Genomic DNA, 22,010 nt, shown 5'->3' on the forward strand with positions numbered 1-22,010 from the left:
ATTAGATTGCGCAATAGGTTGAGCAAGAAACAGGAGGTTTGGTTATATTTATAAGTAGACTACTGAACAAAATAGGAAACATAAATAATAATTTATAATTTGTTTTGAAAATCCCATATGAATCATTCCAGGTCAACGAGTACACTTTTGTACTCGACCTTCTCCGATTTGGACCAAACTTGAAGGGAACGTTCATCTATCGAAAGTTAACAGAAATACCAAGTTTGGTGCTGATTGGACCATCCCTCTATTTTTGGCACCACCCTCTTTTTAGGCGGTTTTCTTAAAAACTTTTTTTTTCTTTTTATCATAACTTTGCAACTATTTGAGCAAAAGACTTTCTAGAGGTTGCATTTTATAGAAAATTGTCCAAGGTGTTCGATAAAAATAAAATTTTAACCCTCAAATGCCCCCTTTTATTATATTTTAGCGTTTTAAGTATTCAAATTCAGTTTTGGCCAATTCCTTATATTTTTATTTTTTTAATTTTATCACCATCGTGTTCCTTGGACAATTTTACATAAAAATCAATATGAACCTCAAACTAAAATGAACTATCGGCGAGATACAGCGATTCTACTGAAAAAAGTTTGATTTTGCGCAGCACTCTGTCCTATGATTTCAAATCCGAAATAAGTTTCTCACATATAAAAACCGAACTATGCGGGATTCATCCTTTTCTGTTGAAAAGTACACCATGAACTTCCGAGTGCTGCGCAAAATCAAACTTTTTTCAGTAAAATCGCTGTATCTCGCCGTTCATTTTAGTTTGAGGTTCATATTGATTTTTATGTAAAATTGTCCGGGGAACACGATGGTGAAAAAATTTAAAAAAAATAAAATATAAGGAATTGGCCAAAACTGAATTTTAATACTTCGGAATGGCCCATATATATTTTATAGAACAAATGAAATTTCATGTCGAATTACAGTTTTAAAAATTAATGATAATAATACTTTTTACTTTTTACTTTTTACTTTTTGCTTTTTGCTTTTTACTTTTTACTTTTTACTTTTTACTTTTTAATTTTTACTTTTTACTTTTTACTTTTTACTTTTTACTTTTTACTTTTTACTTTTTACTTTTTACTTTTTACTTTTTACTTTTTACTTTTTACTTTTTACTTTTTACTTTTTACTTTTTACTTTTTACTTTTTACTTTTTACTTTTTACTTTTTACTTTTTACTTTTTACTTTTTACTTTTTACTTTTTACTTTTTACTTTTTACTTTTTACTTTTTACTTTTTACTTTTTACTTTTTACTTTTTACTTTTTACTTTTTACTTTTTACTTTTTACTTTTTACTTTTTACTTTTTACTTTTTACTTTTTACTTTTTACTTTTTACTTTTTACTTTTTACTTTTTTTAAGTTAACCGAGTTGGATAAATACGACGAGTGCTGAAAAAATCTTGTTTTCGCATCGAGTTGCCCAAAATTGAATATAAAGTTTACTAGCTACTTAGTGGAAAAGTTTATATAACGTTTTATTTTTTACTCTTTAAGGTGAAGCCGTTGATCATTTTCGAAGAAAATTGATCATCACTCTAAAATTCTCTGTATTGAATTCAATTTAACGAATTTCTGCACCAAAATGAATCAGCATGTGCCGGTTGTTGCCTTCTTGAAGCCACTGAAAGAATTTTTGGTCTAAATCAAATGTGTTTCAAAATTTATATAATTTTGTGGTACAATCATTGACGTCCTAGTTGGCAATCATTGATAAATGACGATTTCCATAACTTTGCAAGGAATGGGATAATCGTTACCAAAAGGAATCAGCATGTGTAGGGCACTATTCTAAACAACTTGTAGAAGGAATTTTGTCAAAATATTGATAGCGACGCAAAATTTATATCTTTGAACGAAAAATCATGGCAATGATGGAAGTCTTCACGTTAAAAGAGCAGTTTTTACAGTTTTTGAATGAGATTTTTAAACCATAGAACATAAATTAAATACGGAAATATTAGCAACTCTTTTCACAAATAAGGACAAAATTTCTTTTCGCTTAAGGAAACTCTATGAAATCTGTCTAATTGCGCCTTACCAGACGAACCAAAGGTTCAGCCTCATTCTAGAAAAGGTCAAGCCTCATAGGATTTATTCCCTCGCACTAAATTACGCACCCCGTGGCGTCTCGCCTGCAAAAGGATCTGACCCAAAGCTCAACGACCCGCAAGTGGGTCAGGCCGGTGGACTCTGAAGATTTTGTGGGGGGCTTTCTTTGTTGTTTATCGTTCATGACTTTTGTCCGCAGTACCTCGCAGACGAACTTTCGGTTTTTCGACGGCGAAGCCATTTTGTGTGTTTTGGTTGTTTTGAGCTTTAAGCATCCACACCATTCTCTTTCTCTCAGTGGTTTTTCCTGAACGAAGGTAATACCTCTTTTTCCGAGGCCTTTATTTCATCTGGTTTTTGTTTTGTTTCTGGGGTTTGGTTCAATGAGCCTATGAAAAAGGCACATTTGAAAACTTTTTGGAACTTTTGAGTATTCTTTGAAACAGTTGATTTGTATCAAATTTCATAAAATAATTGATAAAACTCCTGCCATGTTACATAACACTCATTTCAAGTAATTATTTTTCACCGTGTCTCGCCAACAATACACAGTCGTATCGTCGTCAGCTGGTGGCGCGAGGCTCACTACACTCTAGACCGGAGAGTTCAATCCCCTTTTGGACTAGTTTGCTAGATTTTTCAATGACATACAGAGAGCAGCCGCTCCTCATTGCGAGTCGCTTTTTTTGTATTCAGAGCCCCATTATTGTTGCCTTTTTTGTTTTTTTTTTTGCTCTCCCATTTTCTTTACTAGTTCACAACTTGGGGCTGGGCTGAGTGATGACGATGGAGCTGCTGCTGCTTGTATAATGGAAATGGTTTTTTATGTTAATGTGAATGAAAATATCGACGGCGACAATCGTGGCTGGTGATGAGGACGGCGACGGTGGATAACTATTACTCACTGTTGGAGCTTTGCTTTTTTTTTTCTTTTGGCAAATCGAGTAGAATTAGGACTTGACTGTCATTTGATCAGATAACGCTGCATACCTGGAAATAGGAAAGAAAAAAGAAAAACGTAAGAAAATTGCTATGGAACAAGTTCAGTTTTCTTTAATATGTATTTTTGCAAAAAAAATAACGCCAGATAATTTCAAGGTTCTAGCATTTAAACATCAAATCGACGGTATCATGCTTCCATCACGTGGCTATTGCACGTCGCTTTTTGACGTTTCGAGAAAAACGCGATTTGATGTTTGACCTTAAATAAACAAAAACTAGAGCACGCAATGTAAACAATAAAAACACATCTATGCATTGTTCCAAAGTTTGGTTGAATTTGAGTGCCGCAGTCCCGAGTTATAATTATAAATGTTTACAGTAGTTGGGCTTGTACGTGTGTCAAACGCGTTCTGACCTGAAATCCCTTTGGCAAGCTGTCACATTTTTATCAATTTTAAGGGTGTGTCAAGATAGTACGACAATATTGAAACTTCTTTCATATGAAAAATGACAACAATGCACGAAGTTTTTTCGATTTTTATTGAATATCTCAGAATAGGAATCGAAAGCTACACAAAATGGCGTTCATAGCTCAATTTGGCTCAAAATGCACGTGCGACAAAATAGTACGACAGCGATGACATTTAATCATAAAACATACCAAAACAAAAATGATTTTTTCTTTTGGTTTAGTAAAAAAAATCTTGCAATACGTCCGCATAGCAATCAAACATTCTTTTAAAAAATCGCGAAACTTGTAGAACCAGAAATACTAAACAATATAACACTACAAATAAATTGAATGTTATGTATGACCAAAGTTCATTAAAATGTATGGAAAAGGTTACATAACTCATCTTTCATTATTTCTTAAGCGCAACATTAACCACGATCGTGAGCATCATCCCCGTCACCTTGCACCTCTGAACAGTAACACAAAAAAGCTCTAAATCAAACCATCAATTTTGTTGAAAAATTCACGACCGCCGTTCGTTCCTAGATAGTCATTGCCACCCAACCAACCCTGCAGTCAGTCAGTCGAGGAAGGGAAAAAACAACAAGCATAAACCCATAGATTACTCCCTCGAACATCGGCGTGTATGTCTATGTATGTTTAAATGCAGCATAGACAAAAAAGTGAGAGAAACATTACTCGCACTGGCTGCTGCTCACATGCGCTTCCTTTACGCAATCAACAACTATTGACCTACAAAAGTGTTGTTGTTGTTGTTGTAACTTAGTTGACTGCCAACATTTTACTATCTACAGCACACCATCGGGCTAGAAATATACTAAGCCACACACTATGTAGAGCAAACCGCTCTTGTGAGTGATTCTTGTGTTTACTTTATGCGTCCGTTTTGTGGTGTGTGCGATATGTGTGTGTGTGTGTGCAATAGCCACAAGTCAGAATGGTCCGACTCTAAAACTAAGGGTTTGCTAGCACAAGGAAATGCACTGTTCGAATGATGGTTCTCGCACTTTTCTTGAGAAAGGAAAGGTATTTTTAATTGAATCTATGCCTAACAGAAAAACAACCGAGGACATAACAAGAGAATAAAATAATATTTTCAAGATTAAATGAGATAAGATTAGATTTGGGGGTTTCTCCAAAAATATCCAACAAATCATAAGGCTGGTACAAATTTAACCCTCTACCGCCCATTTTTTTCGAAAATATTTATTTTTCCCGTGTTCAGGAGGTCATTTCGAGCAAGTTTTGTTCTACGAATAACTTTACTTCTCTTGTTTTATGTTTTTCTTGTTTTATTTTGAGTATTTTAATTTGCCTTTATCTTGTTCAGTTTATGTTTGTTTTTGGTAGTATTTGGCCTATTCTACCACCTAATATAATTACATTTTGCCTATCTAATTTTTTCACGTTTTTACAGCTACTTTTTAATTTTTTTTTGCATGTTTTTCACATTTTCTCCTATAGAATGACACAATCATCATTTAAATTGCAAAAAAAAAAATGCGTAGAGGCATAGTCTGGGACACTACAAAAATTACTGCATACTTCTTTTTACTGAAAATATAGGAAATGTTAGTAAAACCACAACCAAAGTTGACCTTAAAAAAATGACATTTTTAAAAACATTGGCAAAGTCACATAAAACAAGTTAAACTCCCAACCCGGTAATTTTCTAAAATTTTACGAGTTCTTCTTTCCAATGCTTTTTAATGAGCAAAAATCGGTTGGAAAATTGATTTTTGGCGATTTTTCAGATCGAAGCCCGCCTAAAGGCGGGGTTAGGTTGTAGAGGGTTAATTCCGATTTCTAAAAACTGTCCACGTGGTTTGAGGATAGTCCCTTAAATTTTTTATACATTATTACAGTTATGCTACCATAAAAAATTTGCAAAAAAAAAAAAAGATTTTTAAAATATATTTTTTCCCCCAAAACTTTAACGTCTTTTATCGATCTGCGGTCTTAAAATTTAATATTTGTTAAAACATTAAAAAGTATTTTTTGATTAAAAATAAACGTAAACAACAAAATTAAAAATAAATCTATGAAAATTTCTATGATAAATCTATGAAATTTCAAGGACAAAAAAAATTTTCAAAATTTTTAAACCAAGACTAATATTTCAAAAGGGCGTAATATTGAATGTTTGGCCCATTAAAATGTTAGTCTTGGCTTAAAAATCTTAAAAATATTTTTTTCGAAAAGATCGAAAAATTTCACGAATGTTTCATATTTTAACATTGAAAATCGGACCATTAGTTGCTGAGATATCGACATTAGAAAATGGTGTGTTGTTTGGGTGAGACTTCGAAAACATAAATTTTCCTGTTTATAAACCTTTGCATGGCAATATCTCAGCAACTAAGGGTCGTATCAACAATGTTCAAAAAAGCAAAATATAGAGAATTTTCTCAGCTTTTCAAAAATATTTTTTTCAAAAGTGGGCAAACATGCGCACTAATTTTAAAAAATGAAAAACTGCGACTATTTTCAAAAAAGTCACCTAAATATGGATTTAACTTGAAAACGGTGCAATTTATCAAAATTTTACTAAAGTACTTTTTGATTGCAAATTTGATTTTACATCGAAAAATTAAGTTGAGAAATTTTTGCGACCAATTTTTCGATTTAAAAAAAAAACAATATTGATTCAAAAATGTATAACTCGCTCAAAGATTTTTTACACAACCTGGAAATTTCTGAAAAGTTGGCATTTGAGGTCCTCTAAAACATGTCAAAAAAGAAATAAAAATAGTGTTTTTTTTGCAAATCACAAAAAGTTAAAAAAAAAGATCACCAAAAAAATTTTTACCGTGCATCATTTTTTTTCATATCCATACCTACAACTTTGCCGAAGACACCAAATCGATCAAAAAAATCCTTCAAAAGATACAGATTTTTGAATTTTCATACATCATTTTTGTATGGCCAGCTGCCAAATTTATATGGACAAACTAATGATGCAAAATGGTTTCTTTGGGCATACCGAAGGCACCAAAAAAGTTTCAGTCGGATTAAAAAACACAAAAATTAAAATTTAAGAAAAAAAACCGATTTCGTAGAAAATTGCTCAAATATTAAATCTTAGGCGTGTTGGCGTATGCATTTGGCATAGGTTTGCCCTACATAAGTTTTTTAGTGTAAATTACTAAAATTTTCACAAAATAACGCAATTTTATTTAAAGTAAAATCTAAATTTTCGTCTATTGTTTCAAATGACGACAATTTTTTTGAGTTTCAAGCTTTTAGCGTAAAAAATAAACATTTATTTCGAGTACCGTTAATTTATTTTATGAATATTATCCAATAGTTAAGGTTTTTCTCTCTCTCCGCAAACTCACACAGCAGTTTCCTCGACCCCTCTTCGATTTGCGTGAAACTTTGTCCCAAGAGGTAACTTTTGTCCCTGATCACGAATCCGAGGTCCGTTTTTTGATATCTTGTGACGGAAGGGCGGTACGACCCCTTTCATTTTTGAACATGCGAAAACAGATGTGTTTTTCAATAATTTGCAGCCTGAAACGGTGATGAGATAGAAATTTGGTGCCAAAAGGACTTTTATGTAAAATTGGAAGCCCATCAAATTGGCGTACTCAGAATTCCGAAGAAAAAGTGAAGAAAAATTATGTAACGTTACTCAAAATTTTCATATAAGCACTCATAAAAAATTGCAATAAATCCTTGTGTAACGCGTCACAAGCAGGTAGGGGGGTTCGCTCATCTGTTACGATTTGTTACAAAAAGGAGGGGGGGGGGGGGGAAGAGGGGTCGAAAATCCCAAATTCAGCCAAAATCAAAACTGTTGAAATTGACTAAACAAGTTTAATGTGATTTTCTTTTGAAAGATTGCACAGATTTTTTTCAATTGAATTGATTTTTTTAATAATAAATTTCAGATTATTTCTAAGCCTTGTTTAACTTTCACGATACTTGATTATTTGGGTGGACGGCTCCCGTGGAAGTTAAACAAAAGCCCACCTTTCTTGTGTTCTGTAATTACTTTGAATAAAATTTTAAAGAATTCGCTTCAGATTAAATTATGTTTGCCTATTAATTTCTAATTTAGTTTCTGAAAAGTGAGATGAAAACCTTGAAAAATATTTTCACTGTGCAAAACTTCACAGAAAATTTAACTTATTTTAATCATTTTGGCTGGGAAAGATTCATAAATCTTGCTTTGATATGAAATTTATTTAAATGTAAAAAGATAAAATAGTTGCAAACCTTTTTTAGAAATTAGGAACAGTTAATTTTGTGTCACGTTCAAATTTAGAGAAGATTTTTATAAGATTATTGAGTTTGGTGTTTTGATATTACAGTGCCCATGAAATTTGCATTTTTTGAGCGTGAAAAATCACTAGGCCTGGGTATGAGGCAAGGATTATTGAAAGGCAATGAATTTGTTTATCGGTTGAATAAATTAAATCTTAGGCGTGTTGGCGTATACATTTGGCATAGGTTTGCCCTACATAAGAGCAATTCCAGCCCAAAACAGGAATTTTTTAGGTACTTTTTTCTCGATCCTCTCCGATTTCAATGAAACTTCGTAGACATGTTATCCTAGGCATATATAAGCCAGTTTTGTGTATATGGAGCCAGTTACACTCGTTAATGACATTTGAGAAGGGCATAAGTGTTTTCAATATTTTTGTATTTCGTAATTTAAATATTGGTGTATCTCGAAGCCATTGCATCGTATCAAAAAGTGGTCCAAGACAAACTTGTAGGAAATTGGACGGGCTTTCTGAAAAAATACACTGAAACAAAAATACACACAACTGCTATGTGATTTTTTGATTTTTAAGTCTAAAACTTAAATTTAAAGGTGATGTCACGATTTTTTTTTTTCGTTCAAAATTTTTGAGGAAATAGCCTAAGATGTTACCAAAAGACTGACGAAAAATGCAGGATGGAGCAACTCATTTAAAAAAATACAAAAACCATTTACTGAAACTGTTTTTTTGAAAAGTGCTCTAAACGTCAAAATTTTCAAAAGCCGAATACGGGAATCGATTCTCCAGACAATTTTACATAAAAGTCTCCATATTGACCTTTGTCCAAAGTCCTCATGAAGTTAAAAATAAAAATGCTGAAAAAATAGGTTTTTTGATGGTTTTTGGCAATTTCTATATGACGGACTTGATTTTTCAGTTTCTTAAAAAAAATATCTTACCGAAAAGCTCGTCCAATTTCCCATAAGTTTGTCTTTGACCATATTTCAATTGGATGTATGGGCTTACAGATATAAGCTAATTTATTATCCAGGTTACTTTACTACACTGAAAAAATGTTATGTTTGAATTATGAGCAATGTTTGATACGATGCAACGGCTTCGAGATACAGCTATATTTAAATTACGAAATACAAAAATATTGAAAACACGTACGCCCTTTTCAAATGTCATTATCGAGTGTTACTGGCTCCATATACACAAAAATGGCTTATATATGCCTAGAATAACATGTCTACAAAGTTTCATTGAAATCGGAGAGGGTCGGGTACAACCGATTCCCTATTTGACATGGAATTGCTCATAAGTATTTTTAGTGTGAATTACTCGAATTTTCACAAAATACCGCCAAAGTAAAATCTAAATTTTCATCTCTTTTTCAAATGACAAGACATTTTGTTGAGTTTTTAGTTTTTAAGTGTAAAAAACTAATTTTTTAGCACATTATCATTTATTTAAAGTACTCAAAATTTCATTATTTGCGACAGCATTTTTTTACTTTTTATAAGATTATTTTTAGCGTGGAATACATTTTTTACAAACTAACGTAATGTCATATGCAGTAAAAATCTTAACAAATTCTTACGGTTAGGGGTTTTTTGAAAATTGTATTATTCATACTAAAAATATCAATGTTATGGAAATCTATATCAAATTTGCTCTGTTTAATACCCATATTGCAAATTAAAAAAAATACCTAGAATTGTAAAAATACGGCAGTTTGTCATTATTTTGAGTTTTTATACTTTTAAACTTGCTACATTTTCAATGCTATGATTTTAAGAAAAACACAATAGAATTACTTAATCGATCAAGAATGCTTCGTCAATTTTAACTTTTTTAAGACTTGACAATATCGGGAGTGTAATTTAAGCAATCTTGAAAAAGGTAATAGAAAATTCACTGCATCCAAAACCTAAAAAAAAAATTAACGAGTACGTCTATTTACACCTTATTTCACTAACGCTGAAGAAAACTTCTTCTCCCCTACCCTCAAACCCAATCCATAATGCCGACAACATTTGACACGCGACCGTTACGACATTATCTTCTTTTCTTGACGGTCGGGTGTCAGCCGAGATGAAGTCTCGCGACGCCGTTGAACGTGTTTTGGCGTGGGCGTCCCAGACAGCCAGCCAGCCGCGAGGGGGTGGGCGGGAAGCCATTTTGAATAATCCTGTCTGTTGAATTTTTGGAGTTGGAGAAAGAAAGTTGTTGGCATTGGCACTCAAAATCGAACTCGAAATTCCCCTTCTTGATCAAGTGGGTGAACTTCGCCGGGGTTTTTTTGCGGACGTTGACCAACAGCCTAGCTTCTGGTTTGTTCTACGAAGGAGCTTTTCTAGTTCAATATCGCCAACACGTGGCGTGGAGTAAAGCAACAACTCAAGTACTGGTGCTAATTGCCGGCTGGATTGCACTTTCGCCCGAAGGCAGCAGCAGCATGTTGTCGACCGAGCCAGTCAGTAGTGTTGTGTTGTATTGTGTTGCTAAATGAGATAATTACAGACCACGGCGAACACGGCTTTGAATGGCAAAAGTTGCACAAAGTTCAGCAATGTCGCAAATACGTCAGAAATGAGTGGATTAAAAAAGCCTGCCTGCCTAAAGCGTTCGCAAACTTGTGGAAGACACTGTACGGAGGTAGTAGACCACTAGTGCACAGCTTGTCCGTAGGAAGCTTCATACTCTTGAAATAAAAGCTCACCGCAGGCGACGTCGCTCTGTAAATATGAGGGTTTACATAAACTTTACATACCACCCACCAAGTCACCCCCTTGCTTGGGTTGTGAACCAGTATTAGTTTAGTCAATGAGGGGTATGTGTATGAGCCACTACGGGGCGACTTTTGCAATAGTTCATTAAACTCTGTCGATCTACGCCTGGTAGAGAAGAGTGAACTGGAGTTACAGTTAAACTTCGCATAGTGCGCAGGTGTTACATATTTGCAATCTTTTCGAAGAAAATTGTAGGTTGGAGCAAAACTAACAAATTGCTTTAAAAAAAGAATGCAAAAATCCCAAGTAGCATTTTTAAACCAGTTTCATTCAAGTTTTATGGTAGCATATTGATTGCTTAATAGTTTTATTTGGGCATTCACCGCAACCAATAAGCAAGAGCTTATTAATAGGTTCTAACAGGGTTCTACGCCTCGGACATAAAACCTTGTGACAATAAAAGCTAAATGGCTTTCATTATTTTTTTATGAAAATTTTAAGAGAGTCTTGAACACCCAATGGCAGTGTCATGCCAAACGGTTTTATCGCATGCTTCTTTAAAACCAAGGGTGGTTTTGCTGTCAAGTGCCATTAGGCATGTGAAAAGCTTACTTGAAAGCACAAGCTCCTGAAAAAGCTTTTAACGCGGCCAATTAATGTGATTGACCGCCATCTTTGTTGAAAAAATAGAGAACTGAGAAACTTGATTTAAATTTGACGAAAACACTTGTTGTTACTGAATTTCTGGTAAAATTAATATTGCGATAGATGTTTAAAAATAATCTAAACATTTTTTTCAAAGAAGTGCAACAAAATATGTTTTACCATTAAACACTATGTTTACAAAATAATGAGGTTTTATGAAGCGAGTTGACTGTTTTGGCTCTATCTTCCCTACATTTATCAATAAAATTTTAACCGCAGCTGAATTTGAGCCTCCAATTGCGAGAAATAAGCTTTGAAAATATTTTAATTACCTCCAATATCTATTATTTATCATCGCCATTTTTGCAAACCATCTCCATTTTATCATTTGGCAAGACAAAGACTTAATTTTTGCCAAAATAAAACCTATTTGGCATAAGACGTTTGAAGACGTATGAAATGTCATTTTCCTTAACTCCTGACTAGGTTTTAACAAAGGTTTTATGAAGGCTTTGATGTTGTTAGGATTATGTTGTAAAGCCTTGAACTCCTCCATCCATAAACCACGTGGACACTTTTTTGGGAATCTCAACCCCCCCCCCCCCCCCCTATTTTTGTATGAAGCGTGGACAATCGCAAAACCCGCCCCCCCCCCCTAAAGTGTCCACGTGGTTTATGGATGGTCCTTATGTGGGTTTTACAAATATGTACACAGAAAAAAATGATGGTAATATTCATCAGAAAATGGTGACAGATTTTGTGGCAAAATAAATGATAAATTTTACCCCAGAAAATGATGAATTTTCATCAGTTTTTGATGAATATTCATCAGGTTCACCTTTTTACACATTTTTTAAGTAATATTACACAAATAAAGAGGTAATATTCAACCTACCAATTTTTCAACATTCCAAAATTCAACTTTTTTTTCTGTTTAACAACCTATTGCGGAGGTCCTTTTGGGTTTTAACAGAGGTTTATCGGGGTTCTGGGGAGGCTGTTACGACTTAGAGGTTTTAATGTTGGTTTTGGCTGATAGGTTTTATAGCGGGTGTGACAGCTTTGATAAAGCCTAAAATGTTACTTGGGATATTATGTCGTCTTTGTAAAATCGTCGAAATACAAGGTTAAGGTTACACAGAAAAAAAGTGTGAATTTACTCGACACGGAAAAGATGAATCACATGTAAACTCAGTTGATGTACACCCAAAGTTAAAGAACGAGGGGATAGTCCTCACGAAAAGAAACGTGAGGAAAGTGCTATTTTTCGAGAGTATAGTCCTCTCGCGTGTTCATTCGTTCATTGGAACAGTTCATCCTTTGAGTGACTTATATGGACAAACGACCGCCACTTAGTCACCGAACCATGGTGGCCCATACGGCAAAGGCACGGTTCAATATGCCGAAGGTCTTGGGTTCGAGTCTCGGTACCGGTACTTTTTTTATAGATGAACTTTTTTTGAAGATGAGCTTATGAGTAAAGTACTGCCGGTAATTTCGGGATTTATACTCTCAGTTCGCACACAGTACCATTTTACTACCAAATCGTGCACTTTATCCTCTCATATGCCGATGTCCAGTTCTGGGTGTAAACTTGAGATTCGATGTAAACGGTTGAATCACACGTAAAATCATGTTTTTACGTATAATTTGTTGCAAATTTACATTAAATTGCATTTAAATTTAAATGTTTAATGACGTTCAAAAGTGTTACATCATAAATGATGTATCATTCGGAAATATTTTTTTTGTGTGTAGTTTATCGCATAAAGGGCCATCCATAAACCATGTGGACACTTTAGGGGAGGAGGAGAGGGGGGGGGAAGGTGGGGGTTGGGTGAGATCTCCGAACATGTGTCCACGTGGTTTGTGCATGATCCCTAACGTGAAATGCTATTACTTATTTTGGCTGGTTTTGTAAAATATTTCTTTATAGCCTGGTGCATAGCAAAATGCGTCATTTTCTTTTTTTTTTGCTTATGTAGGGGAACAGCATCTAATTCTAGCGTGCCTCTAATGTTGACAGGTCAGAACTTTGACAATCAATCAAAGCCAATTAAAAGCGTTTTCAACTGAAATCGAGTGATAAATAGCTCAATAAGTAGTGAGCAAGCAAGTTTCTATCAAAAGTTTTGCAAAATTAGTTGTTGAAATAGTGAAAATCAGCAAATTGGATGGAGTTAGGAGCGAATGCTTAACCTGCCAAACATACGAGAATTTCCCCTAGTAAGGCCGTTGCAAATATTTTTTGAAATTTATGTCCCTCGACTCTGATCGGGGTCGTGGTGGGGGGTTCGGGCAAAAAAAAAAAATTAAAAATATAAAATGTTGAAATAACAAGCCATGGTCTCAACATTTGAACGAAAAAAGTGTTTTAAGAACATTTTACACCTGCCCAGTTGTTTTGCAATAATTAGTTTGAAAAATATTCAAATATTGAAGAGATTTTCTTTGGCCGAAAAAAAAATTGCGGTGCTGTACATTGGAATTACACACAAAATTAGTTTCTACGTTTTTGCAAATCGATTCTTAACATGTTTATTATTGGTTTCGATGAAACCTTGTCCATCCATATAGTCAAATATTGATATTTTTGTTAAAATATTTTCTAAACATTTTTTTTTCTTTTTTTTAAACGGTGTCTGTTTTTGTACTGTAGATCGTTGTGACTTTGATAAGATTTCTATTTATTTTTGAAATATTTTGCAACTTTATTTTTCAAACATGTTCTGGACTTTTCTGGGAAAAAGTTTTTTCAATATCGTTTAAGAAAAATGTTACGTTTAAAATTCTTATATTGAATTCCGGGGTGTCTTTGAATATTCATAGATTTTATTGTTTAAATTAAATTTAATGTGTTCAAATTTAATTTTTACCTCAAATGTACCACCACTAAGATTGCTGGTAAAGTTTTAAAAAAATCAATGTTTTTATTAAGTTAACTAAATTTATAAGCTTTTAAACTAAAAACATATAAATTTTAGGCAATATTGTAAAAAAAAAAAATGTCAGAATTTTGCATAAAATTCATCAAAACGGGGTTTGTTGTAAAATTATCGATTCATATTGCATTTTATATGAAGTTTGTTCTTCTGAAAATGCCTATAAATTTGGGTTTGTTTAAGTTATGTTTAAAAACAAATAATATTTATTACTTACAAACTTATTTTACCTTCTTCTAGTGGAAAATTGTCCTTTGAAACCGAAATTACTACAGTTTTCCTATATGAAATCATTTTCATCGAAAAAGTCATGACACTTTGAGAATATTAAAATAATGCTTTTGATCAACATTTTCTTAACTTTTCAGTAACTTTATAAACATTTCAAAATTTTATGAAATTTCTTCTTGCAGTTCTTTGAACACTTTTCTAACAAGGTTAGCTTGATTCCATACCATTAAGTACGTATTTAATTTGTACTTAATATCCATTTTGCGGAAAAATTTGTCAAAGTCACCTGAACAATCAAACCCCGGTTTATGCTATGGGACTATTCATAAAACACGTGGACACTTTTTTGAAAATCTTAACCCCCTCCCCCCTTCATCGTGGACAATTTCCATTAAAATAAAATCTTGTTTTTTTGTGGAATGCGGACACTCGCCAACCTCCCCGCCCTAATGGTAGGTAAATTTCCATAGAAATTTTGTATTTTTGCCTTCCTCACTGAGGTAAGGCTATAATCCTGCACTAAAAATGAACTTCGTATAAAAACGTCGTAGACCCACCTTCATGTATACATATCGACACAGAATCGAAAACTGAACAAATGTCTGTGTGTATGTGTGTGTGTGTGTATGTGTGTGTGTATGTGTGTGTGTATGTGTGTGTGTGTATGTATGTATGTGACCAACAAACTAGCTCATGTTTCTCGGCTCTGGCTGAACCGATTTGACCCGAACTTGTTGCATTCGACTTGGTTTAGGGTCCCATAGATCGAGTTTTATACAGATTGAAGTTTCGATAAGTAGTTCAAAAGTTATGTATAAAAATGTGTTTTCACATATATTTGGATCTCACTTAACTGTATGTAAACTATGTCCGGGTCCATCATCCGACCCATCGTTGGTTAGGTTATCAAAAGACCTTTCCAACGAGTCCAAAACATTGAAGATCTGGCAACCCTGTCTCGAGATATGGCCCCTTAAGTGATATTGATGTACTTTTTTGAAGCCGGATCTCACTTAAATGTATGTAAACTATGTCCGGATCCACCATCCGACCTATTGTTGGTTAGGTTATCAAAAGACCTTTCCAACGAGTCCAAAACATTGAAGATCTGGCAACCCTGTCTCGAGATATGGCCACTTAAGTGATATTGATGTACTTTTTTGAAGCCGGATCTCACTTAAATGTATGTAAACTATGTCCGGATCCACCATCCGACCTATTGTTGGTTAGGTTATCAAAAGACCTTTCCAACGAGTCCAAAACATTGAAGATCTGGCAACCCTGTCTCGAGATATGGCCACTTAAGTGATATCGATGTACTTTTTGGAAGCCGGATCTAAAAAATAGATGAAACTTGTGTACAGCCATTGTTGTGAGGAAGGCTCCAACCACATAGGTGGATTAAGTTAGTTTTTAATTTTTTTCTTGCCCTGTATTTTGAACAATGTTTGCAACGGTTTGAAAAATGCTCGAAACTGGGCCAAAATATCTGTCTTTTTCTAAAGTGCCATCCGTAAATAACGTATCATTATTTTAAGGATTTTATACCTTACTTCCCTTAAAAATGCAATGTCATTTTTGGATTGAATTGGGTTAAATGGAATGGAATGTAATTTATTCGGAAATTCTAAGTCATGTTGTAATTTGAAAAAATAAAATATTAAGGCCGTTGCAAACATTTTTCAAAGTTTATGTTTATGTTTAAAGGGCCTATTAAAAAAAACTCTCTTCGTGGTTCTCAAATTTATGAACACAATTCATGATTACAGGAATAGATTTTGTTCAGTGTAGTCATCCATTGATTCATCAAGAAATCAATAAAAAAAATCATATTACATTCCAACATAATTTCATCTCTTAACCCATGAATGAAATTGCTCTTTTCCCTGGAATTCGCTTTTCAATATCTCCCACAGGTCCATCCAATTCCTGTTGGACATCCCGTACATGGCATATTCCCTAACCTACCGCAATGTTCTACATTTACAGTACAAAAAACTGCAAAACCAGCAGCAACAAAAATCGATCGCCAGAACGCTACCACACCACAGTCTGCAAGTCTGCTGGTTCACCACCACCCAGTTTTTTCCTCGACCATTTCCCGGAAGTACATCAGCAGCAGCAGCAGCAGTAGTGCAAATACATACATAAAAGTACCAACGTATTTTCTACCCTGTCCAACCTCCCCCTGAGGTGATGGGGAAGGGTGCTGTGGGGTCGATTGGAAAATTGCCAACCCCCCTCCCTTTCGTCCCCCTTGCACTTATTGCAGGTTTTCCCGCCTGAACAGTGAGTGAGTGAGCGAGACCCCAACAGGAAGACATACAACCTAGACACAACCGAGCTCGATTCAACGCTGAAAATTGTTAGTATAGGTCACGTATAGTACTAGAGCGCGTTGCACATAAAAGAGTGCACACACATGAGTGCAGAGAGGGGGTTGTTGCAAGTCCAAGCCAAATGTGCAATATCTAATGTACACAGAGAACAGACACACAGAAGCTGAGCAGGGTGAATGCACTCGTCGTTAGCCCAGGTCGGGAAAACTGCAAACACACACACACAGCAACAACAACAACACTGAAAATCGCGAAAACGAGTGCAAGCCAAAAGTGCATCAGTGTGTTTGTTGCAAGCGATTCAAACGACGAAGTGGCGCGAATTCTCCCGCGAACGAACGAACGAACGACGACTTGGAGACTCGGGTTGAGAGTCGAAGTCATAGAAAATTTGCAAGTCGTCGGATGTCGGCGGCGTTGTTGTTTGAGAGAGAGGGAGAGAGCGAGCAAACGAGTGACGAAGTGAATGAGGAAGTGTGTTGTTTGCGGCAAATAGTTGGAGCGAACAAGTGAGAGTTCGCAAAACATGAAACGATGCCGACATGACGCGCAGTGGGGGTTTTGATCAGGATGTTCCGAGGAGGAATCCGGTGGTTCAAATGGCGAGGAAATGCAGACTTAGTAAACTGGTCATGAATGGTTAATGAGGGCAGTTTACTTTTACAGTCATGACTAACTGTGACTCCGATTGGTGTTGCAATCCTAATTGTTTTTTAAAACAATTTTACAAATAAATAAACAGAATCTTAAATCATTTGACTCAAGAATATTGTTAAAATACCATCATGCATGTTGAGTAAAGGACGCCATTTTGATAGAGTGGCAATGCTTCACAACCTTGTGGACTTAACAAATTCACACAACTCATTTTATAACTTAGACCATCAAACGCCCTGCATTTTTGTCACTCGTCATACAAAAAATAGTCACAAAAGAGATAATCACAATTCCATGTTTGTCACGCATGCTGTTTTACCACAGAATGAATACGGAAAGCAAATACCATGCTGTAGGATTTTTGAAAACTGACCGTTACATTTTTGGGACAAGTGACCTGGATTTTCATGTCTGTTTGTCTGTACTTTTACCTTTTTTTATCTTATTTTGAGATGCCGGCACTTTAACGCTCAATAACAGATTTTAGAAAAACTTGTTGAACTGTAAATTGATTCCATATATTACCTAATGAATTTTAGAAATGCTTGCATTTTGTCCCAAAAGTTTTACAATATATATTGTAGTTGAAATCAAATACGAGAATTACCCCTGTTTAAAAAGATCCAATTTTAAATGGTAATTCAAGTTCAATTATCTTAAATTAATTTATAATAAATTCCGAGGGTTTAGAATCATTTAAGCATATTTGGGTTCGTTCAAAAATCTTCAAAATTTGCAGTTTCTGGCTTGTAATTTATGTTTCTATATTTCTCTGTCTCTTTTTCTTTTTAATTGAACTTAAAAGTTAACATTAAGATATTAAAAAATAAACATCCGAGAACACCCGACACTGTATTGAAAAAATAAAAAGCGACAGCCCTACTGCGTTGTGTTAACCGCAGAGATGATTCTGAGAACGGATCACATTTCACATAATCTACTAACCCGTCGGTTAATAATTGTATTGGTTTTATGTAGAGTATATAGTAATAGTAATAGAGTAATAAATAAATTAACAACAACAACATATTAAGTGTGGCAAAAGTCATTTTATAACACTACAATATATTTAATAAATAACCTAATATATTTAATGAATTATCTTCATACCCATCCGAATTCATGATCAGTTACTCAAAACCCACCTAAGACGGGATTTTTGAGCAAAAATCACATGTATGTTGTGTAAAGTGTCTAAAAATATCTAACCACTATTTTTATTTTTATTTTTTACTTTCTGATATGTTTTAGGAGACATCAAATGCCAACTTTTCAGAAATTTCCAAGTTGTGCAAAAAATTTTTGACCGAGTTATGAATTTATTCATCAATACTGATTTAAAAAAAATCGGAATATTGGTCGCAAAAATGTTTCAACTTTATTTTTCAATGTAAAATCAAATTTGCAATCAAAAAGTACTTTAGTGAAATTTTGATCAAGTGCACCGTTTTCAAATCAAATCACGAATGTTTCATATTTTGACATTAAAAATCGGACCAATAGATGATGAGATATTGTCAATAGAAAATGATGGGTTGTTTGGGTTAGACTGGGAAAACATCAATTTTCCTGTTTTTAAACCTTTGCATGGCAATATCTCAGCAACTAAGGGTCGTATCATTAAAATTCAAAAAAGCAAAATATAGAGAATTTTCTCAGCCTCTCAATTTTTTTTTCAAAATTGGGCAAACATGTGCACGAATTAAAAAAAAAACTGCGACTATTTTCAAAAAAGTCACCTGAAAATTGATTTAACTTGAAAACGGTGCACTTTATCCAAATTTCTCTGATGTACTTTTTGATTGCAAATTTGATTTTACATCGAAAAATGAAGGAAAAATTTTTGCGATCAATATTTCGATTTTATGAAAAAAAAATTGTATTGATTCAAAAATTCATAGCTCGGTCTAAGATTTTTTGCACAACCTGAAAATTTCTGAAAAGTTAGCATTTGATGTCTTCTAAAACATATCAAAAAATAAAAAAAATAGAGATAGAGTTTTTTTTGTCAAATAAAAAATCAACAAATAAAAATATTTACCGTGTATACTAGGCCGAAGACACCAAATCGATCAAAAAAATCCTTCAAAAGATACACTCAAACCCCGATGGTTTGACACCAACTGTTGTCAAACGAACGGGGTCACTTTTTAGTTTGACACCCCTTTTACACGGAGTTCACACATACTATCAAACGTTTATTTTGATAATATGCATGAGCGCCGTGTAAAAAGTGACAGTTCGTCACTTTTTAGTTTGACTTTGACCAACCAACGGGGTACAAACTAAAAAAAGTGTCAAACGAAAAAGTGATTAACCACCGGGGGTTAAACGTTTGGTAGTGTGTGTGAACTCCGTGTAAAAGGAGTGTCAAACTTAAACGTGACCCCGTTCGTTTGACAACAGTTGGTATCAAACCATCGGGGTTAGAGTGTACAGATTTTTGAATTTTCCTAGATCATTTTTGTATGGACAGCTGCCAAATTTGTATGGAAAATTATATGGACAAACTAACGATACCAAATGGCTTTTTTGGGCATACCGAAGGTACCAAAAATGTTTCAGCCGGATTAAAAAATACAAAAATCAAAATTGAAGAAAAAATACCGTTTTCGTAGAGAATTGCTTTACTCTTAAATCTCTTCGAAAAACTCACCTCTGTTTTTTTCTCTAACATCTAAAATAAATCAACAAATCAACGTAAATGTTTCGCAACAATTCACAAAACATCAATTAAAAATATTTGAGTTTCCAGTGATATCAGAATTTTGGTTACAAAATATCTATGCATTTATCAAAATATTTTTTGGGTCAAGTTGTTCGTCTGTTTTCAATCTGTGATCTATTTGTTCAAAAGTTCAAAAAAAATAATAATTTAGGTTTAGTAATATTAGAAACTTAAATAAGTATCCGAGTAATATTTTGATGTTGGCAAATGTTACAAGAAAAGTTTTTAATTCGGCTATGCTAATTTTAGATCGGATTTATGTTTAATAGAGCAAAGCAAAGCAATCCACCTTTACGACCTCCGGGTCTTTTGTGGTCACTGTTGCAAGTTTCTGCTCATTTCTAGGCGTTCGAAGGTTGTGTGGTGAGTCACTTAAAACCTCTTTTACACAAACGGATCGACGTGTTACTTCCTTATCCGATAGAAGGCATGATCAGGCAAATCTATAAATGTTATATAGATAAAATATAAAAATATGGTAGATGGTATAAGAAACTTTTTATTAATGGCATATTTTATGAGAAATTTAATAAATTTGAGTATGATGCCAACGCTTATGTGCAAGTATCGAAAAATATAATATCAATTGTGATTCGATGAATCAACTGTGGCCCTGGCCTGTGACCCCATAGACTGAACTGTCAAGCAAGATACATTCTGTCAAGAATGGTGAACTTTTTCAACATTTTGTGCTCAGAAAATTAATCTTTATTGTTATATGAAGTAAAATGCGCAATCCAAACAATTTAGGACCCAACTCGTGGCTCAGCGGTAAATAGTTCGACATCTCATCCAAAGTGACTCAGTTTGAATCTTGAGTTACACTTTTTTGTGTTGATATGTACGCATTTTCAGAGCCAAGGTCACAGCCGAGGTCACATTGGATGTAAGAGCGTAGTCTTCTTTTATCCAGTGGATGAGCCCTATTATAATTTGTCAGAAGATTTGGCCGGTAAAGTTTTGGTACGTAACATCAAAAAAAAATAATCTTCATAATAAAAAGATTTGTTCTTCGTAAAATATCGGGAAAGAGCCTTTTTTTCGTGGCACCAAATACCCGACTTCAAATCAAGTGCGAGTGGCACGTGTTCAGCTTGTTTTCTTTGACGGTTGATTTTTCTACTCGGTCGGTGCTGCCACCTGCTAGGAAAAAACTCAAACAACATCGAGCTGTACTAAAAATATTTATCTAAACTGGCACCACTGCCTCAAACCAATTTCACATGTTCGAGTGAGACCACCACAATTTCATGTTTTTTTTGCGTTGCCTTCTCTTTCCAAACAATTTCTCTGCTCCTTCTCGCTCTCTCATTTCCAACCAAAACTTTGCTTTACTTGTGTTTGTTTGCATCAAACAGCACCACCACACTCGAGGTTGTAATCTTTTAGTACAACTTCTCTCAGTGAGAGAGCGTGAGCCACCTCCGAGCAGCAGAGAGAGAGTTTCGTCCCGGACGCACCAACACTGTCTTTGCTTTTGTTTTTACCGCCTGTTTCGTTGGTCGACGTCGTCGCTTGCGGTCGCGGCCTTTGCCGTGAAGTGCGCGCGCGTTTTTACTCCGATTTGTGTTTGCTGTTGTTGTTGTTGTTAATGTTTGTAGGAAGATGCACTTTTAGCTGCACACAACACAACGTAACATAGAAGGCGGGGAGAAATCGGTTTACACATGTGCGCTCTCCTCGCGAAAGTGCCTTTCTTTCTCTAATGGGCACTTATGTTGAAATGGGCACGCACACACACACACATCTAAGTCGGCTGTCGATAAGTTCGATGATCGCTCACTAAATGACGTCAAATACGGGCTACTTAGTAGATGGGTAAATAATAGTGCATTGCATTTACTACAACCCCACTCTTTGAGTACTTCTGACGGCTTCCTTTGATGGGGCTCAAGAGTAGCGATAGTTTTAATCTCACGTTGCATGACGTGTGATTGTATTCGTGCAACACTGCTGAGCTCTGATTAAAAATGTGCGCAATTCGCGATTAAAAGCTACGGATGACAACCAGATGGCGCCCTAGTTCGAATGATGTTGTTTTCT

General features: G+C 34.6%; 1 long non-coding RNA gene across 1 annotated transcript in view; it reads right to left on the reverse strand.

Moving 5' to 3' along the window:
* LOC128093166 (uncharacterized) overlaps positions 1-22,010 on the reverse strand; it is a 196,409-nt gene that overhangs the window by 85,282 nt on the left and 89,117 nt on the right. The gene's annotated exons all lie outside the window — the stretch shown is intronic.

Source organism: Culex pipiens, chromosome 2 (genome assembly GCF_016801865.2).
Source record: "Culex pipiens pallens isolate TS chromosome 2, TS_CPP_V2, whole genome shotgun sequence".
Classification (NCBI taxonomy): Eukaryota; Metazoa; Arthropoda; class Insecta; order Diptera; family Culicidae; genus Culex; species Culex pipiens.